Raw genomic sequence first — 26,421 nt, forward strand, 5'->3', positions numbered from 1 at the left:
TTATGCTGATATTAAGTTCCTTACAGTTATGTCTATTATTAATAAATGTTAAGTAACAATCTGGCAATGTTCCGCTAAACAAAAATGGTCACTTCTGTCTACTCTTTGTTTTTTCTCTTGTACAAGTTTTGAATTTTCCCTAAAACTCTTGCTATTTCATTATATTTTCTCTTAATATTGTGCATTCTCTTTTTTTTTTATAGGTAGGAATGACAAAACAGAAAATGTCCTTGTAAAAGGATAATCTGCTTGGAGTGATGACAAAGATGACATCTTGGCTGGATTGAGATCTATCAAGGGAAAGTTCCTATTGCCTTCATTTGACTATGGGATTTTGCCCTAACTGAATGACATCCTTTGGATATGAACCACTATTACAGCTTCATTGATGTTATCTCATATTATTGTTCTCTCTAATGTAATATTGTATCAATAGGGCTATTATAAATATATGGTTTTGGCTCACTTTCAAAATGAAAAGCTCTACTCGTCTTTTCAGGGATTTTTCAACTGTTTCCTCTTCCTCATTCTGCTTACTTTTATTCTCTAATCTCTTTTGACTCTTTTGTGACATTTTAAACTTGATCTGAACTAAAAAGGAAAAGCAAACCTAACATATTCTATTGCTCTGTATTCTGTTTTTCCAACACCTTGAAAAATAAATAAATCTGTGGGCCCATGTATAAAAGGAATTTGCTTTCACCTCAGTCCAAATTAGAAATACTGATAACATAGATTTAAAGTATGTCTATAGCACTTTGGAAGTTGTGCTGGCATGCTTTAACATGTGGGACAGTTTTTAAGGTAGCTGTGGTTCCATTTTACAGGTATCAGCCCTATCTATGTCTCTTTAAATAGCCCATTAGAGTCCCTTAATAGGAAAATCTGCAGCTCTCGGCTGCTTCTGTATATGCATAATATAGAAAACAATCAGATATCTCATGTGCCCTGTGGCTCAGAGACTTTTCCATTCAATTAGTAAGCACTGAAGTAGATGAAAAGATTATTAAACAGTTTTTTACTAGATGAAAGATTTTATAGACTTATGATATGGATTATCATGTCTACATTATTCTGAAATAATGTATCTTTGTAATTTTTTGAGAGGTAGAAAGAACATTTTCTGTTGTGACCAGATAGCTGATCTTCCACAGCCATATATTTGCAGGTTTGCATACGCATGCACTTATTTAAGAATGCATGCATACCTTGCTGCTTGTTTTAACTAGGCATAACTGTTAACTGGTATGCTGACTTTAGTCCTCCACTGTCAGTAGTATGACATAGTTCAGCATTGGATCTGAAGTTTGCCATTATTACTCAGTTTTGACATTGGGTTCTTTGTTTTGGGCTATCTGGTGGAGTTGTTAATGGGAGGTAGACCAAGTACAGGCCTCCTGGATACAGTTCTAATATGACCAAAATATGAATCAAATGTTCAGTCACATTAAAATAGACTCTCTTCAATGCAGTGATTGAAACCAAGGTCCATTTTAAATGTAAGAGAAATTTAAGAAGTTTCACACACTTTATGGAACTACAGACAAAGGTTATTTTTGGTTTATCTTGTGAACTCAGGTTTTCAGGGATTTGATTACAGTTAGTATTTTTTAGTATGAGGCTAATTAATACCTAGCCTAAACCCAGGAAGGAACTAATGCCATAAATTGAGGACAATTGAGAGCCAGAAATCTTAATATCCACCTTTTCTAACTGATACTGTAATCGTGACTGGAGTAAAAGAAAGGCAAGAAAATAGGAAATAGATAAAGAGCCAAGAAACAATGTAAATCTGAACGCAGTATGGAAATTGAACTGGGAGAACAGAAAGAGAGAAATAAGACTTGATATGTGTTATGAGAAGGTTGGTTTGCTGCTGTGGCGATTTTTCAGTGCTTGAAGATATCGTACTGGGAGATATTTGTGCTCGGTGTCTGCAGTTATCTACATTCGGTCCACATCAGATTAAGATGGAGTGAAGTTGTTCAGATTCTTCAGTTTGAGCTCCCTAAAATGTTCTGTTGCATTCCATAAGTGTTGTTTTTATTTCATGTAGACATAGGAACTTTGTGTGAGAAATTCTTGAGCCGTTTACACTAGAGAAACTGATTTCAAGAGGCTTTGTTCAAAATAACAGACTTGAATAAGTCTAGGAACCGGTATGACCTTTTGCGAAGCCTCTGAAAAACCTTTAGCAAAAGGTAATCTCTAGTTTTCTGTTATTATTCTGCTTTGGGACTCCAGATTTGGGGTCAGAGATTTACTTGCTTAGCAGTTTTTTTCTGTACGTCAGTAAGATTCTAGTTTTCTTGATAGACAGCTTTCAACCTAGTAACTACAGATTGCAAGGGTAGGATGAATCAAGGGCAAAAAATGTTGGGAAATAAAGTGTGATCTGGCAAATACAGGAGAAATAGAAGAAAACTCAGCTCACTGTGATTTGTGAGCATTTGGTTCACTTATTCCTCTGTGGCATTCAGCTCTAACTTCTCTGAGCTTAGCACAACTCTATGCCTGTGAATCTGTGATACTGAATGGATTTTCTAGAAAACATCAAATCCTTTTAGTGAAAGTGTTGTTCCAATAAAAAGCATCTACTATGTCCTGCTTGACTGAAAATTTCTAACTGATGATCTTGCAAGAAATTTGTCAGCTAGATTCATTTATCTCAGCCAGTGAAATAAAAAGCAATCAATAACAAAAGGTGAAATAAATGACTAGTAATAGGTGTATCTGATTGTTTAAATGAAGCATACTGGATGCATTATTATGCCTAACTGCATGTGAAATGTACTTCGGATACAGGTTCTAGTTTACTAAATTATAAAGCATAGCACAGTGAACAAGCCGACGTTGGTGGACAACATGTAATCTAAGAACCTCATACGCATTTCAGTTCTTGAAACAACAAACAGTAAAATTTTCTCCCTGTCTTTAAGGTTAAGCTGAAACTACAAATATTTTACTTGTGGTTCTTGGGTAGTTTTCTAAATTATTACTTGTCCTTGAGAACCATTATATGCTAGAACAATTCTTTATCTTTTTGATCTTCAACATGGGTATAAATGTTTATCTTCACAAATCCGTGAAATATTCTTAAAATATACAAAGAGATTTAACCTCAGCAATGACTTCACTATTATTAATGCACGTTATTTGCATAGGAGCAATACTCATGAGCTACTGCCATGGCCTACATTTTATATAGAATTAGAAATAGAAAAGGAGACATATTATATAACCTTTATGTTGAAGTTAATGATGGAAGTCAACAGGTGGACAAAGGAAGATGAAGAAATGGGAGATTGATATCATTTTGTCAGCATGGTAAGTGGTGTTCTCAACACACCAGATGGTCAGCTGGTTTATGTGTTGCTTTTGAGGATGCTAGAACAAAAAGTAGCTTTTCAAGAGGAGATATGGAAAGATAGGCTTTCAGGTATTTGCAGGCAGCTCCTTCAAGCATAAAGCATGGGAAAAGGCCATTCCATCTGAAATTATTCCTTCTGAAAATTTAATGAGCAGCAGATGGGAGTTGATGCCACTGGCTGCTCTGAGTCAGCATTTTGTCAGTGTGTCAATTCATTAACCTCTTGAGGTTGAAGGGAAAAGTCTTTCTGACTTTCATGTAGAAATGGCTCTTTGTCACATTGGCAGAAGTCTTGGTTATAGTAGTTTTACATTGAAGGTACTACCTTGAATTGCGCAACATTAATCTAGTTGAGACCAGCGTGAGAAGAGAATTAGGCTGTTTCTTGACACTGAGTATGTAGGTGGAAGTGACTTTAATGTGAAGGCCTGACCCATACAAGTAAATTCCTCTAACTTCTTTTGAAGACCAAATGGTTTTATATAAGGTAAATTTGTCAGCGTTGTGCCATTTCTAGATTTGGAAGACAATGTATGCCCCAATATCATCAGTGCTTTAATTATCTCAGTAAGCATGATGCTTAGTGGCATTTCTGGTTAAAGTCCTAATTAGCCTTCTCTATCTAATGAGCATGTGAAGGTTTGGCTTGTGGCTTATTATCCTACTCATTATTATGAATGATAGGGCAACTGTTTAAAGCCTCCAGTTTTATACTGCAACATAATTATTTATGAAAAGGTCTTGCCCCAGCAATGGAAATAATGTTAATTACATTTAATCTTTTCATGGTTTATGCATTTTTTTCAGTGAAACAGATGCCTATAGGACACTAATTACTGAGAAGGGAACTGCAATACAGTGTCCGACAGGCTTATTGAAAATGTATGAACCTGAGGTTACATTTTTTCATGTCCTTGGTATCATTAATTTTCTTCTTCATGTATGTACTTTTCATGTGCTTGACTTCATGTCATGCACGTGTTTTATAAGCACATTTATTGCTCAGCTTTAACAACTTATAAAGATTGACATGACCACTGCCCGAAGCTGCTTGTTTAGTACCCCTAATTGTGGCTACTGTTGCTGTTTCTGCACTAATAAGGGCAGAGAGACTGCTCAATACCAGGTATGCCTCAGAAGTGTGTGTTTAAAGGTTAACACAAAGGCAACTGTTGGGTTTACACCAGTTAGAGTAGATGGCAATATTCTGATGCTTTCTGTGTATTGCTTGAGGATATCTCTATTGGATAATTGACTCTGCTTTCCTAATATATTCTGCCAGCTCATGATATTCTTAGTATGTGCCAAAATGGGAAATCTTCTTTTGTAATTTCATGATCAGCTAATTCACCTATTGTTGAAATGGACTTGAAAAAAGTAAAACTTTTAATGGGACATGGCTGTCTTTTTGAAAAAGGCTTCTTTTATGGACGTCTTGGTTAAAGTTTAAATAAAGGTTTAGCAAAGTCATAATGAATGGTTTTTTGTGATCTCAAGAGGAAGGGTGGTGAAATGGCCTTTTTATATGCTGTGGCTGAGCTGGAGAGCTTCCTGGTTTTATAGCAATTCTTTCTCCACTGTTTAAGTGTGAATGGTATTTGCAGCATTCCTAAATCTGAGCGCCATTGCTAATGACTTCTTGATAGTGCTTAGGCAACGGCCCTGTGCTCTGGGAGCTTAGGCAGCAGGTCACAGTGCAGAGCGAAGTAGAGGCTAGCAATACACAAAGTCTGCTTCCATTCTGTTCCCAGTGAAACAGTGGTCATAGCCTATGAATGTCACCCGGATTTGTGATGAAGAAAGAGTTGCAAGTTTCATTATAGAAGTATTTGAATGATGACTGGGTACACACATTTGGAAATTGATGAATAATACAGCACAGGTAGAATTCTATGATTTCTCTTGTCAGCTGCCATCCCATAATTTAACATCTTGAAAAGTGATTTTATTTTGATTTTAGTATAAATCTTTATGTCTGTCTAACTGGACTGCTGTCAAGACAAGGAGGTAACAAACATAATGGATGAAGAGCTATTCTGATTTAATCTCGGGTAACTCTGAGTGTCATTCCATCAGTTTAAAACAGTGCTGATGGATCGCTTTGTTCACTGAGAGCATGTGGATAATAAAATGGAAAGCAAGAGGCCAAGAGCAGAAAACAAGAATATGTGGATAAAAAGATTGTTACCATATGTGCCACTATTTTTATTGTTGGCACTTAGCTTTTCTAAGAAAATACAGCAGAACTTAATGAAGGGAAACATTCTCACAATTACTACAGTTTCTCAAAAAGAAAAGGGACCTTGACAACACAAGGCAAAATTGTCTCTCTGAGACTTTGAACCTCTTTTGTGTGAAATGCATTTGAAGGTAATAAATCAGCTCTAGTATATATTGTGCCATGATAATGTAGTTTTACCACAGATGTCGCAAGGAATTGCACCATTCCCAAATAGCGATGTTTTGATCACTCCCTTTAGGATAATATTTTGTACCTTATTACTGATGCCTGCTGTCCTGCTGCTCAGATAACCATGTATCACTTGTTTTCAGGCAGTTACCCCAAGCTACACATGTAGCAAGCTCATTCTTCTTTTTACCATGGTATTCTACAGTCTTCAAAATCTTGCACAATGTCTTTCTTCAGTTGCTGAACTGTAGCACAATGTGACGTTGGTCACTAGAGTTAGAGTTTTCATTTTCAACAGTATTTAAAAAAAAGATACAGAAAAGAGTTAATGGAAGAGTTTATTAGATGTTTTCATTTCTCCATAAACCCGAGTCACAATAAAAGGAATGCTTTGGATAGAACATTTTTGTCCTTATCCATCAATAGCGTCAGTAGTAGTGTTTTAAATCCTGTTTTTATGAGTGGATTATTATTATGAAGAATGACTTCTTAAATAAAGAAATCTACTTCATTATTTGTTATATCTCCTCTTCCCTTACACGTCTCTTTTGTGGTTTGCTTTTGTTGATTGGTTTTTTTATATGTTCTAAATGTACATAGCTTAGTTCAGCAATTCTTTATAGCAGGGCAGGTAACTAGGGAAGATGCTGAATATGGGATACTTCTGTCACGGAAAAAAGCCCACTCATGACAAAATGGAGCCATGCCGAGTAGTCCTGAAAGCTTAAATAGGTAATTGTAAATGTGTATGCCACTGAATCACTATTCTGATGGAAATAGAAACTTCTAATTTCTCATGTTCATATTTTGCTACTAACTGGACATCTTTGGGTTTGTTGGTACTAGTGAAATAGAAGATTTAATGGAAAAGAAAATTAGGTTGTTTTTTTTTTTTTCTTTTTAAGCTTTAGCTACTTTAACGTATTTGCACTGTTAATTCCTGGTTTTATATCTGATGGTGCGTAAGGCTGAATCAAATATTTATTAGCATGCTTACAGCCCAAGTTGGATTCTCAGCTGTTCAGAGCTACCTTAATGAGAAGAAAGAGGATACATAGTTGTCCTAGAAACAGGCATTGCTCCTGTTACAATGAGCTGCACGATATTAAGGACTGTTCAGAATTCAACTGTTCAGAATTCCACTATTCTTCTTGTATAATGTTTCTAGGTGGTTACAGTGGTCAGTAGTGTCTCCTGAAGTATCTCGCTGAACTATATGCTGTGGAGTATTCCATTAAAACAGTATATGAATTTGCAGGAGCTTCCTTGAGCATAGCTACATAGTTTTCTATTTCTAACTACGTGAACTGAATAAAAATAATGTTCTATTGCATTTTCCCAACACTATGTGAATTGTTGAAACTAGTCACGTATATCTTTTATTTGCAAGATATTTACAATAATTAGGTTTTTAAAACCAGGTATAATCTTTGTATTCATGTATTGGAAGCTGAAAAAGAAGACTAACAGGAGCAACACAGCTTATGAGGCAATTATTTTTCCCCTTAGGATGAATTCAGACCACTACGGGCATAATCGGTTCACCTGGTTTGCAGTCAAAATTCTGATGAAATCATTGGAAATGTCATGTGTATATGAGATGTCTAAAAGAGTTAATCAAAATGCACAGTCAAAGTTTGTATCATTACGTAAGTATTACAATGCAGGTTTTAAGGAATTCTTATCCTGAATGAAAGATATGTAGAGAGCAATATGCAGAGCTGCTGATAAGGCAATTAGTATTTCCAGGAAATTAGGCATATTTCTGTATTGTTTATTTTTATGGAAAACTTGCCTGTTTATTACCTCTTCATTTCCATTACATTTCTGTAGCCCTTCTTTGTATATATATAAAACTGCAACTGCTTCCTGAATGATATTCTCTTTAGTAAGACTGTTGGTAAACTTATGTCAAAAAAACCCTGTATGGTGTTTCTATGAACTTGCCTGAAAGCACATGTGTATTTAGTATATGTTTCAGTTAAGAATTACCTGTGATTAAGCTTCTTCCAAAACGTTGTTTTATAAAATCACATAATCTCTTAATGAAAAAGAAAGATATGCTGCTAAATTGTCTACTGTCATCACCATCCGGATAAAAAGATTGCTGATACTTTTCTCATTATGAAAATCTACAAGGAACACATGTATCCTTGGAAAAAAGTGAAATAAATGACAGCTATAGCTAGCACACTCAATAACGAGAGCTCAGATGTTGCTTTCTGTGCTTTCCATGTTATCTTAGTTCAGTTCTGTAGGACATTGTAAGATAGGAGATAATTTCATGTGAAATAAGAAAATTCAGGCATGATTATGTGTGTAAGACCAGACAGACAAGGCAAAGGAAAAAGGATAATTGATAGAGGCAGTGTATCCTTAAATGTAGCGTGTCCTGTATACAATAGGAGATTTTAATGTGTATTCTTATTGCCTCAAAACTTTTGTTCATAATGCATCATTCAAATGCTTTGAAATAACACACCTTTCTAGTAAAAAAGTTGCAAAGGAAAACACACTGAAACCTTTTCCAAAGGCTTCCTTATTCTTTGAGGTGCAATATGAACCTGATGCTATACATTGATATTTGCATAGTACTTTGAAATTGCCTCAGTCCATACTAAAGACATTTAATTTTCTTAATACTCTCTTTGGGCCAAGTTGCGGTTTGCAAGCCATGTTGTTGTGTGTACAGTATAGATGGTAACTGTGGCCAGGTAATCTCTGTTTCTCTGTATTTTCTGCATTTCTTTGCAGAGCTACAAAGGATAACTTATCAAAGTTTACAGCTGTAGCAGTGTATCTTTTTTCCCTACTGTTAGTAGAGCAAACTTAAGAAACTAACCAGCAAGGTACTGTTGCTACCATTGGATGGGAATGATATGTCCCAGATCACCCAAGTCTGAAGAAGAACTGGAACCTGACTATTATAAAACCTTGCACAAAATACACAAAATCGGTCCTGTGTGGTTCAGCCCTAGGTTTATTTGGTCCAGTACCCTGTCTCTGACAGTGGCCAAAAGCCGATGTCTGGGAAGCGAAACAGAGCAGGCAAGGATTGGTGCATCCTTAGACTATTCTCCCATGCACCAGCACTCCATAGCTCAGAGGGAGGTGGGGTGTCTGTATACTTTGAAGTTTGTATGATTTCTCTTTCATTAATTTGTTCTGTCTCCTCTTGAGCCTATGTAAACTTTTAGAGTACTGTGGCAGGAAGCTTCACATGCTAATTGCATGCGTACAAAGCACCACACCTTTCTGTTGCGTTCAACCCACCTTCTGCGGACCTCATTTCATGGCAGCCGGTGCCATCTTAGAATGATTCTTATTCATGGTAACCATGGCTTTTGAATCTCTCCATGGTTCTCCTATTTTGAGCTGACTGTCCTTCTTGCCCTTTTCCATGTTGCACCATGGCGTTATATAATGGCACAAGATGTCTTCTTTCTTTTGTGATCCTTTCCTAATCATTCCCTAATATCTGGCTTGTCTGGGAAGTCACCTAATGCTTGTATCAGCTGCTGTTTCCTGTTCAGAAGTTCAAAACTTCTTTGTGAAAGAGCATGGCTAATTTGGATCATTGTGCATGTGAAATTAGGATTGTTGTTGGTTTTTTCACATGCATCATTTTACCATTCTCTACAGTGGATGTAATCTCCCCGTTTGCTGCTGAGGCACCCAGTCACATAAATCCCTTGTACTGTTCTGCACCATTCTCCATTTTTACTCTCTGAATAATTTGATAACCTTAACAAATTATTTACCCATTTTTTTAGGTAGTTTGATGGATTGTGTGTCGTGTCCAGGTGTTGGCAGCGGGGGCCACAGGAACCTGTGAGGCGAGGACAGGCCTGCCCTGTGCTGGGCCTGGCCGGTTCCAGCCAGTTCTGGCCGGTTCCAGCCGGCTCCACACCAGCCCCGCCACAGGGCACAGCTGAGCCAGTCAGCCAAGCTGGTGGCACCTCTGTGAAAGCCTCTTCAGAGAGAGCAAAGTGCTGCGTGGCAATGAGGGAAAAAGTGTGAGAAACAGCCCTGAGAGCACCCAGGTGAGAGAGGGGGAGGGGGAGGAGGTGCTCCTGGTGCCGGGGCAGAGGTTCCCCTGTTGTGTGTGGAGAGACCATGCTGGAGCGGGTGGGTCTGCCCTGAAGGAACTGCAGCCCATGGAGAGCCCCCACACAGGAGCAGGGAAGGGTGTGAGGAGGAGGAGGGAGCAGCAGAGAGGAGCTGTTGTGGACTGACCACAGCCCACCATTCCCCTGGGGTCAGGGGGCAGTAGGTGGGAATGGGAGTGAAGGAGTGCAATTGACTCTGGGGAAAAAGGTGGGAGAAAGTGTTTTAAATTTTGTCTTTGTTTCTCACCATCTACATCTCTCTTAATTGGCAATAAATTAAAATAATTTTCCACAAATTGCGTCTGTTTTACCTGTGATGGTAATTGGTAACTGATCTTGTCTTTGTCTTGACACACAAGATTTTTCATACTTTCTCCCCCCATCCTGCTGAGGAGCGTGAGTAGGAGAGTGGCTGGGTGGGCATCTGGTAGCTGGCCAAGGTCTTTCACCCCACATTTGTGAGTGTGTTGAATAGTCTGGGTATTGGTACAGATTGTGAAACCTCACCCATGACTTCCCTGTACTGTGAAAACTCTTTACTCCTACTTTTGTTTCTCATCTTTGTATGCATATTGCAAGGTAAGTATGTTTCTTCTTGTCTCAGGGCTACTTAATATCCTGAAGAGCTATGGTGCGGAAACTTGCATCTCCCTCATTTATTCGTTCCTGTTTGTTGTTTCTTTTGAAGAACTTTAACGTTTTGTGAGAGAGGGTTTTTCCTACTCATTGTATAAAGTCATGTGGATAAGTCTGCAGTATACTGCCTGGTCTGTATCTACGTGCCTCCTGAACGGTTATCTGGATTCTGTCTAACTACATGCAGTGAAGAGTATTCCCTAACTTCCTTCCTTGAGAGTATTAGTTTTGCTTTCTCGTCTCTCGTCTTGAGTAGACAGGTCTACTCTTCGCTGGGTAAAGAACTGGCTGGATGGCCGAGCCCAGAGAGTTGTGGTGAATGGCGTTAAATCCGTCTGGCGGCCGGTCACAAGCGGTGTTCCCCAGGGCTCGGTTCTGGGGCCGGTCTTGTTCAATATCTTTATTGATGATCTGGATGAGGGGATCGAGTGCTCCCTCAGTAAGTTTGCAGATGGCACCAAGCCGGGTGGGAGTGTTGATCTGCTGGAGGGTAGGAGGGCTCTGCAGAGGGATCTGGACAGGCTGGATCGATGGGCAGAGGCCAACTGTATGAGGTTTAATAAGGCCAAGTGCAGGGTCCTGCACTCTGGCCACAACAACCCCATGCAACGCTACAGGCTTGGGGAGGAGTGGCTGGAGAGCAGCCCGGCGGAAAGGGACCTGGGGGTGCTGGTTGACAGCCGGCTGAACATGAGCCGGCAGTGTGCCCAGGTGGCCAAGAAGGCCAAGAGCCTCCTTGCCTGCATCAGCAATGGTGTGGCCAGCAGGAGCAGGGAAGTGATCGTGCCCCTGTACTCGGCACTGGTGAGGCTGCACCTTGAATACTGTGTTCAGTTTTGGGCCCCTCACTACAAGAAGGATGTTGAGGTGCTGGAGCGTGTCCAGAGAAGGGCAACGAAGCTGGTGAGGGGTCTGGAGCACAAGTCTTATGAGGAGCGGCTGAGGGAACTGGGGCTGTTCAGTCTGGAGAAGAGGAGGCTGAGGGGAGACCTTATCGCTCTCTACAACTACCTGAAAGGGGGTTGTGGTGACGAGGGTGTTGGCCTCTTCTCCCAAGTAACTAGCGATAGGACGAGAGGAAATGGCCTAAAGTTGCACCAGGGGATGTTTAGATTGGATATTAGGAAAAATTTCTTCACTGAGAGGGTGGTCAAGCATTGGAACAGGCTGCCCAGGGAGGTGGTGGAGTCGCCATCCCTGGAAGTGTTCAAAAACCGTGTGGATGTGGCACTTCAGGACATGGTTTAGGGGACACGGTGGCGCTGGATTAATGGTTGGACTTGATGATCTTGAAGGTCCTTTCCAACCTAGTGATTCTGTGATTCTCTTCTCTTCCATTGATTATCAGAGGAAACCAATTATCTTTGATGTTTTTGGGCTCTTTCAAATGAATCAAGTTCGTCAGTGAATTCCAAAATTCTTAGGCAGGGAGAGAGGAAAGGCAAACATGCTCAAGACAATCACAAAGGCCTTTTCTCATTTGTAATGTGGACTAAAACCAAGAGCAGTGTCACGTAACACTGATATTTTTTTTCTTCCTTAGATAAGCTTTTCCTATAATAAATACAACCTGGAAATTGGCATTTATGTGGTTTTTGTATAAAGCAAATGCAATGAACAGGTGAACATTGATGACCACATCTGTTTATCCAGAGCTTTGGTGACAGTTATGTGTTTCTGAGGAAAAAGGTTTAGCATAGGAAGTATCTAAGATCTACTAGTTATATAATTTATTGCAGTGTTTGAAGATTTTGGCACAGGAAAACATCAGAATGACAGAATATTTCAGGTATTTTATTTTACATATATTTATAATTTGTGCAATAATAATTTATAATATTCAGATGCATATGTATCTTATCATTTACATTACATTTACATTGGCATTACTAAAGAGATGGAAGACACATATTGGTAGCCTAATTTTGCTTGGCAGAGGCAAAATGGAAAGTAGTCCCAGAGAACGGATGAAACTATTGTATGCACTTTAAATTTTCTTTTTCTGGGATAAGTATTGATCCTATTATGAATATTCTGTCAGATTTTAGCAACTGACTCTGTAGCAGTTTTCTGTGGAGTTTATTGAAATGATAGTTTTATGAAGGCAACAGTTTTAAGACGCAAGAGCTGTAACAAAGACTTCCGTAGTTTATCAGAAATATGACTATTTCCTGAGTCTCATAATTTCTCATAAGTTGGTGGAAAATTCTGAGGAAGATTTTTAAGCTATAGCATTGTAAATTCAGCAATGTAGTGTTGACTTTAAAACAAAACATGTGAAAGGATGTGACATATTTGGTTTTCTTTCACTGCAAAAAAAAGTGAAAAGTGGAGATGTGAAGTTTGTGCGAGATGATTCTAATTATTAGGTACAGAGATTCAAAACACAGTCTTCTCTCCTTTAATGTTTTAGAGAGACCTCTCTTCTGAATTAAGAGGTATCAGATGATCAATGAATCCCAGAATAATCTGTATTAAAGCTGAGTTGGTGAAAACTAAAACCTACCGGAATAGAGAGAATAATACCTTTAGTAGAATAGTACCTTTTACTAAAATGTGAAGACAAAAAAACCCCAACCAGAATGTATAAAAAGGACAGTCTTGTAGGAAGCTGACTGCTGTTGAGAGTTATATGTGCAAGTATATAATTTTTTTTTTTTGCATATTTTGCCTGATGAACTTTACTAACATGCTTAACCAAATGAGCTCAAGACAATTAAGAATCACCTCCCTCAAAACGCTTACTGGTCTCTCATTAGACCCCTAACTGCTTTTGGCAGAGCAGCACATGTCATGCTAGCTTTGGAGCTAGTCATGGTTGACTGATCATCTGATTACTGCCCTTTAGCTGACAAGTGAAATGAGCAGAACAGCTACAATTTGAATTCTCCCTGCTCTCTTCTGTCAGGGCACTAATTGGTCGCAGTTCCCTATTCAGTCATTAGAGTTCACAAAGTTGAAAGGTAAATTTGTGAAACCTTAACCTCATCAAATTTGGTTGAAATGGTCCAGTGAATTGAAAAGCTATTGCAGGGAGAATGAAGGACTGACAAATGATGATGGACAAACCCGGAGTGTGGCATATAAGTTTTGCTTTTTTAGGAAAGCAAGAGAAAGCAAAGATAAAACATAACTACTTTCTAGTCTGTTATGTAATCTCTGAAATAGCATAACCCTAATGGAAATAACTATCTTAAAATTGGATGTTGGTTTGCAATATTCAAATCCTTCTGTAACCAGTTTTAATTTGTCCTTTTGAGCCCCTTCAAGTCCTCATTAAACTAGACATTTAATTTAGAACAATGTTCTTGAGCAGCATAGACCTCAAAGTTAAGATTTATCTTACTGCTATGTTTTTGTGCCTTGAACAATAGCTGTTTTAGGAATGTAATCTGTCTGAATCTCTCCTGCTGAGTATATCAAAGCTGTATGGAAGTTGCCTGGAAAACCTTGGAGATATGCAACTCTTGTTGTTGTGTCTAATGTGTAAAGGCACATACATTACATAGAACATGATTTGGGTTTTTGGAGGGTATTTAAGCTGGAATCTTGAGAGTTCAGAGAAACTATATGTGGCCGACAAACTCTCTCCATACAACCAAAAAATATCATCAGAATCTAGTCCATGAGAAAGATATTCAGTACTCCTTATTTACGAGATCTCAACCTGGAAGTTATTTTTAAAATAATGAATGTTAATTTTGAGAAATGGATGCTAAAATTGCCTATCACTAACGCTTGGAAGAAGTAGCATAGGCCTGGTGGTTGGATTGTACAGTTGGAAAAGATGCTCTGTCACAAATTTCCTATTGTGTGAATATGGGGAATTCTGGGACAAACATTTGGTAGGTCTGTTGTTTCTGACACTTCTGTCATATAAATAAGGGTGAACTCTGCTGAAATCAGTGGACTTATACCAGGAGCGTGTGGAAATTAATTGGGTTCATTTTTTTTCTGTGCTTAAGTTGCTCGACAGGTTTTAATTACTAGACACTCCCCCTGCATGAATTGCAGCTAGGCATTATAGAAACATTATGTAACCTCTTTTGCAATCATGTTATTTTAATGTTTCCTATGGATAAAAAAAATACATATTTAGATCAGTAGGATCATACAGTATAAATATCTTCACTTGATTTTTATTTAAAGGCCTCAAAGAGTTTTCAAACTATCAAAGCCCAAACATAGCATGCAATATGCAAGATCCTAAGTATTCACGCAATAGATATAGATAAGTTGGATTCCTTCCTCTGCTGTAAATAAAGTTGAGCAGGGGCTAGAACCAGATGACCTCCAATGGTCCAGTCAAACATAAATTATCCTGTGATTCTGATTTTAAAATTTAATGAAACCTACTCTCTGTTATATCAAAGTTTGTTAATAGAAGCAAAAGTGCTCAACACTGGGAGAAAGGGTACCAGCACTTGAAATGATGAAATGAAGTGTATCTGAAAGTATCCTAAACCTTGGAAGTCATTAGCAAAAATCATGATCAAGGCAGATGGGATGGTCTAAGAGAAAGAGTAAGAGCTGACCTGGCATTAGCTGCAAAGAACATTATAGCAGCTAAAGTGAATTTTGTAACATTGCAAAATGTAGACAGATCTACAGACAGAAATTTTCTTATATGACCATGGACTATTGTAAGTCAGAATAAGCCAGTGTAGTGGAAGTATGACAGTCACACATGGTTGAGTGATGCAGTGTGGGGACTTATGAGAACCAGTTCTCTTGGCTTTTGGTCACAAATGCCAAAGGCATTACACTTTCAAATGATGAAACTTTCAAAGGTCAAATATCTGAAAATAACAAAGCACGTACCATTGGTTAAATTACTGCAGTGAGCACAGATTAATACTGTCAGTAAAACTGAAGTGATGATAATTGGAGTACTGGAGAATGTTTACTTTAATATTCACTCTGCCCAACACCAAAGCACTTGATTTACATGCTCTGCATATAGAATATTTTACAAAGTACGTACCTAAAGCAGAAGATATAAATTTTGCTATTCAGGAGTATGAAAGTTAGGAAGGTAGAATATAGAGAATGATTTTTAGACATTTTTGAATAGCTGTTAGTGATAAAAGGCAGGTGAACTTGAACTCCACGTGCAATGCTGGAAGGAGGCAGGTAAATATATTACCAGGGAATATTGGTGTAAGGACATGTGGAAGTGACATCAGCAACTTTCAAACTGTAAGAGTCCTAAAATTGGTTTGACATTGTATGAAGACAACTGAATGCAGTAGGGGTCATGGACCTATGATATGGGAAAGGGGACTGTTGGGCTGGGGTTCATAATCAGTTGTCAAGCCACTATAAATATATTTAGCATTTCTTTGGGAAGACAGATACTAACTAAATTGCTGACTTAGTATTTCACTACTAAAAGCAGTTATTGAATTTCTGATTTATCATTAACATATTTAGGGCATTGCTGATTTAACATTTAGAAGGCCATAGGATAAACAATGCAATAATGTTGCAGTTAAAGCAGAGTGAGGGTGAAGTGGCTGGTTCTCTCTGAGTCGGTTTTAGGAGATGACTTCCCAGTAGGATAGCTGCAGGACAGGGACAGGGTGACTGGTTATCTTGGGGTTGGTTTTGGAACTGACTCTCGGCAGGGGTGAAGAACAGTTTGTCTGCACAAAATGGAAAGTACAAAAGAGCACAGCTCATGGAAACCCAAAGAGATATAAAGCTAACTTTAACACAAAGAGGTGCAACCTGCAAAAGATGCTGCAGCACTGATGATCCTAGCACCTGAGAATTGGCTGCTGTGGAGGTGAACATCAGTCTGTGGGCCACCTAGACATGCCAGGCAAAACACTGCCAAACCGCTGTGCTGTGAGTGTGGATTGCATGGACCAACAGCGGGGTCTCAAACCTCTGCGGGTTGGGAGAAGTCAAGGATTTGTGAGCATTTGTCAGTATTATAACACCATGCCAGTAATCGTCATTGTACCTGTATGCTGCTAAGTTTATCTTAATAATACACAGCTGAGTTTAGACGAACATAACTGACAAAATTTTGTGCTTTTGCTAGACTCGAGTTATCGCAGTTATATGTTATAAGGTATAGGGTATAAGCTATGGAAGGTTTGCTACGTGTGTGCATCAGGCAGTCACAGCTTCTGTCCCTACAGGGTGATGCTGCTCACACTTCTGCTTTCCCACTAATATCACAGCAAGGGATTAGGAGGAATTCAGAAGCAGCAAGTGGAAGTCAGAGTAACTGACTTGTAGTGAAAGATTTAACAAACTGCATTTATTTGCATATCCAAGTGAAAATGAATTTTAGTTGATGATGACACGTATAAGGGGAATAATATTCTAGTAGTTGATGTCTTTTCAATCTAGTAAATCAGGCATAAAATGTTCTGGCAATCATACCATGACAACAGATATACTTGGAATGAAACCCAGGAGCACATTCAAAGCTGTGTCACCAGTTAACTTAGCCATGGGAACAACCTACCTAAGGATGTGGTGAATAATTTGCAATTACCCAAAATCAAGAAAAAATGTAATTTAATCCTACATTTTTAAAGGAATCTAGAAAAATGTTGGTGTCAGGGCCATTCAGAAGGTGAGTAAAAACCATTTAAAAGTAAAATGTAGTCACGTGATATACACTCGTTATTGCTTATTTCTGAAATACACTAGCATGGCTTGTTTTTTATTTGCCCCTGGAGTCATCTCAGTTAATCAGTATTGTTGCTAAATCTGACATGTTTTCTACAGTGCTATGGAAAATGGTAAGATTTTGTACAATAGCGATGAATACTGTAATTGTCAGGATTTTGTTTTCCTCTGATAGGTGGTAGGTGTTTATATTTTGTCATATCTACGTTTGGGGCTGCACTTGTCAGATTCCTATTCAAATCAAGAAAAGAGGGTCCTGTCCACCATTTTAAAATATCGCTAGATAATGTAGACAAGACAGGCAAAATCTTTGCTGACATAAGATTAGATTAGACACTGCTTTGTGCTTTTCAAAAGAGACAGTGCTTGCTTCTAATTTTATCTTTGTCTAGACTGTGCTTCCAATGGCAACAGCTCAACATTGAAACACTTTTCAGCAGGAGCTGAGACGAAATTATTTCCAGGAATGGATTTATCACACAAATGCATTTCTATTGTCCATAAAGAAAATAAATGTCTAGCAAGTGTTTTCTTGGGATCCTCATTGAAATCTTCAGTTATGAGTTTACTGTCCAAGAAAGAGCAAAATGTCCCAGATTGTAAAAATTCAAACACGTTTTTTCTCCCAGCAGAACATTTTGATTTGTTTTGGAATTTGCAGTAGCGTTAGGTGGAAATACAAATTCTAGAGGCACTTGTTCAAGATATTACTAAAGAAAGGCTTAGTTGCTTCTCTCTGTTTCCTTTTTGTTTTTCTCTTGGCTAGAGGTCAGGCAAAGCACTATTTGATAGGACAAGCCCGGTTTTTTTCAATCAGAGCGACAGTTTTTGCTAAGAAAGGCAACAATAGGTAATCTGTGACATTTCAGATGGCACAAAATCAGTAACCAGTATAACTGGTAAGAGAGATCACTAGGGATTCTAACATATTCTGCTTGAGCAATGTGAATAGCTGACTAGGGGATATGCTTTCAGTATATCCCTTTGAATGTCAGGCATAAAAAATGATGCACTATTCCAACTATATGTTAGAAAGTAAATCAGTAGCTTCTTGAGACGAACTTTTAAAATTCTAAAAAATAGAAAGAAGGAAATGGCACAGACATAATTAAGTCTGTGGCACAGGACAATGAGACCAATCATTTTTGTCTATAGTTTTTCTCTATAGTTTTTCAAGAACCACTTTTTAAAAAACTCATTGCAGGTGATAATTTAGTCCCTGCAGAAAAAAAAAAAAAAAGTTGGATTTCTGCAGAAGAAGGGATCATTGTTTTGTCAAGCACAAGGTAAAATAAGAAAAATAGACTCGGAAGCTAAGGGAAGAGAGGGCTGTCCAGCCTGGGTGAAACTAGAACTTATCACAAAATTCCACTCCTCTCTTACAGAGGTCCTATAGGAAATGAGTTTCCTGATTTTCTTATTCCTATAAAGGTTTAATTAATTTCTATTATATTTGTTAAGTGGCTTTCCATTTTTATTAGTTTTCAGAGTATAAAGTCATATTTCTGCTGATATGAAATAATTTATTTGACATGTTCAACCTGGACAAATGAGTAGTTCAATAGTATAGCTACAAAAGACTTCTAGAGCAGTAGAACAAATTAATACTCCAGTTACATAAAATCAGGTGATATCACCAAAATTAAACTTCCTTTTGAAACAAGTTTGACCCACTGATGCAGTGAGACAAAAGCTGGACATTCAGTGCAAAAGAATGTATGACCTTTGCATCCCCCTGTAAAAAGGGGATCCCGCTCATTTTTACTACTACATTAATGAGGCAGAAGCAGCAAAATGAACAGTTCTACATTTGCAATATGAATCTGATAAATTTTCCCGTATCTTCATATGCACTTTAACTTGAATTTTGGATGTTATTGCAGATTACCTCCTTTCTTTAGGTAATGTATTTTTTTATCAAAGGTTTTATAGCTAATCCTTGTTTATCAAAAGAGAACATCTTCGATCACAACTCATTTAGGCTTTCATCCTTTGAGAAACATCACCCATGTTCTGAAATACACAAAATCAATATGTAATATGTGAAAGATTTCTTTGTGGTAAAAGGTCAGGAAAAAGAATTTTTCTCCTAGCTATTGACATCAACACTTGGAGGTGAAATATTTTTCAAGGTATTTTGTGTCACACTTGAAGTCACATTGTGTGATATAGTAATCAGTAAAGACCATGACGATAATAATTTCATTCTGTCTATATCAGCGCTTATGAATTTTACTAATAAATCTTCCTTTGGGTGTTACAGGGTTGGTTAGCTGTGGCTACCAAACAGAATGTTTTATTCCGCAAGCATTTTCTATTTCAATCTAGAATTATAATGTTGAAAGCATTTTTTAATTTAAAGTAGAAAAAGAATTATACCATGCATTCTTTCCAACTGATAAGACTCAGTGAAGAAATATATCTAAGTTTCAAATTTTGGTCTAGGTAGAAAATAAACTCACTGTTTTTGGGGGGTTTTTTGTTAATTTTTTTTACTTGTGAGAACGCTAATGTCAAGCATTCACTGTGCTTGAGAAACTTAGGTTCTCTGAAGTATGCTGCGAGAATTGAGATACATACTAATTGTGGAATAAATAATAAAAAAGATCATTAAAGTGTAGAGAACACAAATCAACTTCAAAAAGGACTGAGGGTTTTAAGAAGTGCTGTTAGGTGAATGTAGTGGCAGCGTATTCATGTTTGTACAGAGACTGAGGAATTCTGCAAAAAGCTTTGCTGTGTTCTGCAGAAAAGGAATTCAAAAAACTCGCCCCAAAGCCTTATGTTTTTTAGTGGTTATTACGTTAATTCATTCTTAGACTTGCATACATTTTACGTACTGGAAATCAAAATAAGTTAAGCAAACTTGTATGCTGGTTTTTTTTTTAGATATCAGGAAGCTGTACCATGCTCTACATTGCAAGTGTCGATATGACACTGTTAGTCTGACATTGGCCGTTAAAGCCATAATAACGTGGCTGTTGGTCCTGTAACTATGAAAAAGTACATGCATTAGGAATTGACTGGGTATTGTTTCCTTATTGAAAACTGCGTAATGAAAAGTTACTGTTGAATAGTCCCCAGAGAAAGCCTGTATTTTTTTTTCTTTATAATATCCTGAGCTTTCTAGGATAATTAAATTTAATCTCTTATTTTAGAGATGCCATCTCTATAAAACAATTGATCTTTACAAACCATTCAAGGTAGTTGTCATAAAACCATAGTATAGTTTGGGTTGGGAGGGACCTTTAAAGGTCATCTCTGAACCAGAAGAGACTAAGCAAAAATATTAAATCATGCAGAAAATGCCGCTTGAATTATGCATATCTAAGACAAAAAGCATTATAATTTCTTTACTCAGATATTTTGACACCTGTATCATAACAAATGAACTTCTTTTATTCTGCTTTATTTTGTAGACTTTTCTGAAAACAAAATTGAGAACTAAGCATGTGATGCTGGCTGCAGAACATTACGTTAAAGATTGAAATGAACTTTGGAAAACCCATTTAGAATGTCTTGGCCAGAGAAGGTAAGAACTGAAGTGATTTTTACTTTTAATTTTTTTTTTAATGTTTAGCTGCTGCTAAAATATAAAGGCACGGTGGAATAAAGGCCAGAAATGCTTCATAGAAGGAGGGTGTTACAGTCTCACTTACAGACTTACAGAGACTGTGAACTGGTATAACCAAAAGCTATGGAGCATTTGGTCTTCGTTCAGCCAGCAGTTCATACTTTAAACTCTAGGTACGCGCAGAAAGCCAGGCAAGGACCCAGGTGTAACACAGTGATTTTGTTTATGTTTATGACTTAAGCTGAGGGGAAAAACCTCTTTATTTCCTTGGGGCTAAAATGGGACTTGAACCTACATCAGTATAGTTTTATAGAAGGCAACATGTATTCACTGAAATAGCTAGTATTTTTTTAGACTGTTACACAGATCATGTAACATACACTACGGTTTTATGTAAAATCATTAAAATTCTTCTACCCTTAACCAGATTAAACTCTTCCTGACAAATTTATTGTAACAGTCAGTAAAAGGCCAGATTGCAGTTATGCTAACACATAACATTTTTTGAATATAGAAAATGATTTTAAGAGACAGTGGTAGGCAGGCTACTGGAAGAGATGTTTTATGAACTATCATAAGCATAAGGTAACTTTTCAATAAAACTGTTTATTGTTGTTAGTGTGTTTCCATAACAGCATCAGAAATACATGTTTGGAACTAGAAATTATTAAGTTATAACAACTTTAATTCATTAAAAATGAAGGGAACACTGTATTATATTAGCTTGCTGTAAACCTATTGCATTATTTGATTTTACTAATTTATACTTTATATTTTATTTATACTTTATTCACATTTTTATATAATTTATATTTTATCTACTATTTTATATCTCCATTTCAAAATACTAGTTAGAAATAGTAATTTAATGATAGCAAAAATTAATCATTGTGATGTATGAAATCAGACGTAGCTTAACTCTCATTTTCTTATTGTAGACTTTATTCACTGTCCTGGTTTCAGCCAGGGTAGAGTTAGTTTTCTTCACAGAAGCCAGTGTGAGACTGTGTTTTGGATTTGGGATGAGGAACTGTTGATAATGTGCTGATGTTTTGGGTTGTTGCTGAGCCGTCAAGGACAGTCCAGCTTCTTGTGCTGGCCTGCCAGCGAGCAGGCTGGGGGTGCACGGGGAGCTGGGAGGGGACACAGCTGGGGCAGCTGACCCCAACTGACCAAAACATATCCCTTATCATATAGTGTCATACTCAGGAATAAAAAACCAGAGCGGATGGAGTTTAGGGAGGTTAGCCATCTTTTGCTCGGGAACTGACTGGACATCTGTCTCCCCATGGGAGGTGATGAGTGATTGCTTTTGCAACTCTTTTTTTGTTATGTTTTCTTTCTTCTTGCACTTCTCCTTCAGTATTTATCCTGACCCACAAATTTTCCTGCTTTTACTCTTCCTTTCCTCTTCCCCCATGCCACTCTAGTGGGGGGAATGGGGTAGCAAGTGGATGGCTGTTGTGGTGCTTGGCTCCCTACCAGGGTTAACCCACATCATGTAAAGTAATTTTTCACCTTTTCATCTTCATCATAATTATCTAACACATCTTAATTCCTGGCAGGAATCCCTTTGAGTGCTCATGACTGCTTCACTCTCAAAGTTTGTATTTTGACAAAATTATTTCCTTTTTCAGCTATTCAGAATGAAAGCTGTCATTCATATACGTATGTGTGCACACATATATATATATGATACAATTATGAAAGGCCTCAAATTTGTAATAGAATGCTAAGTGATGTTCAGATTATGTTTAAATTTACTGATAATTGGACAATCAGAATTTTGCATTTTGAATTCCTTAAAGCTAGGTGTATACCATGTTTCTTCCTATGGATACACTGGAATGTGTCATATCCTCAGGTATGTATTCAGTGTATCTGTACATGAGTTTAATATATAACCAGCGTACTGATGCCCAAAGCTAGGTTAATTTACCTTATGATTCCTACTAACTTCTGGATGATTCTTATTGACTTCACTGAACTTTGTTTTTCTCTGGTAGACTGTGCAGTAAAAATTTATCAAAAACAATGTATCAATTTCAGTTCAGTGCATTGCTAGCTATTTTTTAAGAGAATAGGTTAGGACAAAAAGAGATGGTATGAATATATCCACACTGTCCCTAAAAAAGAGGTGGTATGAATATATCCACACTGTCCCTAAAGGAATACCTGGGAACATTTTGTGAACTTACAGTACACCAAATGATGTAAAAAGGCATATGAGTGCCGAAAGTTCATCCATTGTGTTCTGTCCTGCTGTGGCACTGGCAAGTCGTGCACACTAGTGCCACATTACAGCTTCTCTCCAGGTTCGTGGTGCTGTATGCCAGATACATTGACCGAAGGGAAGCTGATGCAGTAAACAGCATCGGGGGATGCCTGTGCGTCTTTTCACAGCTGCGTCTTGGCACCGCATCCCCTTCTCTGAATCCAAGCCCCTTGGGGCAGGGAAAAGGGAGCACTACTACATGCAGCTGCACAGCTGTGCTCTTAAGTCTGAATCCACTCCTGCAGTGGAGAGGCCGTTGAAATTTTACAAAAGACATACCAAAATCCCGTAGTCTGCTATGGCAAATACCAGTTCTTATCCTTATTTTTGTTCATTCTCAACTTTTTTCCCTACTTTGGCTCATGTGCTATCTCGTTGTTTATATTTGTCTATTTTGGCCATGGCTCGAGGCTGGAATTGAGTTTTAATTTGCTTCTCTGCAATGTGTCATATAAAATAAAAAAAAATATGCTATATAGATGAATATATACACCAACTCAGTTATGTTTATCAGTTCTCTTCTGCTAACCAGAATAACAGTGTGATCTCCTTAGAATTTTTCTATTTCTGAGCTGAATATATTAGGAAAGAATGACCAAATGCTCATGTCTATATCACACTAATTTCTGATTATAACCAGAGGCGTGAGGGCTAGAGAGATGTTTCCTGGTGAGAAGACCCGAGAGTTGAGAGGAGTTTAATTAACCAGCGTGGAAAAACTGCAGGAGCAGAAAATATATCTTGTGGCAGATAGAAAGTGAGCAAGATGAATTTGTTTGTACGGGCAGTATCACACACAAGGTATCACTGCTAACAGGGAAAAGGGCCACACTCATACTGAGAAGATCCATAAATGGAGAGACCAAGAACACATGTACAGTACAGAGAAGAATGTTCACTTAAGACTGAGATGTTTCTGTGACCTTTAACAAAATCTCAAGACCTTCTGACATTTTTATATCACTGATGATGTTTCCAGGTTGGTTAAAAAAAGCAGTAGGAGCAAAGAAACTCTGGGAATTTAACATCTTGTTCATATGGAAATATATAGAATCATTAAAAAAGGAGGAGTCGGGAAGTTTAAATAAAGAATAATGCACTAAATTAATCCAGGAAAAAAGTAAAATGTAAAAAATGTAAAAATGTAAAATGTAAAAAGTAAATGTACTATTTAAAATGTACTCTGGAAACCTGCAACCAGTGAAAAATTACACTGGTTTTTTTTTTTTTGCACTTTCTGGTAGCTCTTAAGCAGAGCATCTATTTACTCACTAGCATTAAAATTAAGGATTTGAAACACATTAAGCTGTTTATGTAGGTATTTTTAATTAGTTAGCTAATTGGTTAAAAATTGACTAGAGAAGGCTTTTATTTGGGGAACTTCTTGATCTGTTCTTCATTCCCTGTCCAGTAACTAAAACCTGTCACTAATAATAGGAGTGTCAGATTAAATATTTTGAGCAAAGGGAGGAAAAAACCCAAAACATTTTCAGCAGTGAATCAAGCCCGTACCTGACAGCCAGTAGATGTCATTCTATCCCTATTTTAATGCTAGGTCCTACTGTTCTCATAATATTTTTCCAAATCACAAATTGCAGGTGGGAATGGGGGGAAAACATTTATGTTTCACTTTCTTCTGATTAATGCACAAGTTTATGTCTTTCTTTTCGGTAATGAAAGGTGTCAGTATATGAAATTGGAACTTTTTTGATGCAACTGAGGCTGATAAGCTATTGTCTTTCAGTCACTCATCTATTAGTACTATTTTATTAACTTATTTGTTTGTACAAGGGATTTGTAAGCTTTTCACCTTTCTTTCCTTTCTTTTTTCTTTACAATTTTCTTTTTCTTTCTGAGCAGGTTTGCTTGATGCTGTTCCTGCAGTTCTTTTCCTTTCACTTCTCAAGATGTCAAGGCCACATACAGGAAGAGGGTTATAACCCTGGGGAGACACATGGATTGCTGCCCAGAGTTGCATGAGAGAACGGTGTGACACCACGTGGAGAGAAAGGTTTGATATTTGTTTTCTGAATAACCATATTGTTATCTAGAACCCAAACACAGAGCCCTGCCGACAATTTGTCTCTGCAAATACAGTGAATTTAATCTACAATAAGGATTTTTTCAGTTTTGCTAAGCTAAGCAATTAAATATTAGTCATTTCATTTCTGTTCACAAATACACAGCGCCTGTCTTCAGGATAGTGTGGGCAGAGGTGCAAAACATTGAGAGTATGAGGAGACTGAATTGCACTACCTTTCTAATGCTCACAACAGCTTGTTCTAGTGAAAGTAGGAGGAAATCAGACAAGCATTTCATTCTATAGCTGGTGTAGTTCAGGTGCCAGGAGGACTAAGCTGACAGTTTTAAAAATACTGAACTATTATTTTTGCTCTTTGTCAGCCATTGTTTCACCTGGTCCTGTTCTGTCACATAGAGGCACAGGTGTTTTGTTAGCCATTGAGCTGAGGCAGATGCTCTCCAAAGTGCATTAACTGTGCTTCAGCACAGAACTAGCACTCCATGGTCCTAGAGGAGCACTGAGTCTAGCCCTTGCTGTGTCAGAGCAAAAATACCTGATTTTCTGCAGATTCAGTAACAAGCATGTGAACAGATGAAACACAGGCCTAACAGGTGAACTTTAAGATGGCAGAATCTTAACTGGTTTTACAAAAGTAAGGTTTTAAATGAGGGTGGAAGAATACAGGAACTATAAATTCCTCACAAAGATACATCATTTACAGTCTTTTTGTCTCGCCTCTTCTCAAAGGGCTTACAATATACATTACTTTTAAACTCAAAATGTTAGGCTAAATGGCAGTTTTAGTATCTTGGCTTGGGTCTTATCAACGCTATTGCAGTTTCTCTCCTGGCAATCATTGAAGTGCAGGTCGTGGTGGCATGAATTAATCTTCTGGGGATTCCTCAGAAGGAATCCAGTGCTCTGTGTGTGTTCTGGGTAGTATATGCAGGGAATAGCAGTTACAAACTACTAGTCTGGGTCTGGCTCTTCCTACTGCACTTGGGGCTCTATGACAACCCATGCTAGTTTCCCACATGCGCTAATACCACACTAATATCACACCAGTACCATACCCTTACTGGAAAGAACTTGACAGCAGAGTTGCATTTCCTCTGGATCTTGGAGTTGTGATCTTAAATAATTTTTCATCATTGTGAACTACCATCTCAAGCAAATCAGGAATTAAAGCTAATAGGGGTACAGGGTACAATAAACCCCAAGTTTTCACGCTACTGTGTGGCTTATTAGCATATTAATTGGATTAATGGAGAAAAAAATCACCGTAAAGCGCTACTACAGTCGCAGAAGGAAAGAGAGTAACAAATCCATAGTCAGCAATACAAAAATAAGGAAAAGAGTGACTGATAGTGTTTTTA

This window comes from Phaethon aethereus (genome assembly GCF_964289735.1).
Source record: "Phaethon aethereus genome assembly, chromosome: 14".
Taxonomy (NCBI): Eukaryota; Metazoa; Chordata; class Aves; order Phaethontiformes; family Phaethontidae; genus Phaethon; species Phaethon aethereus.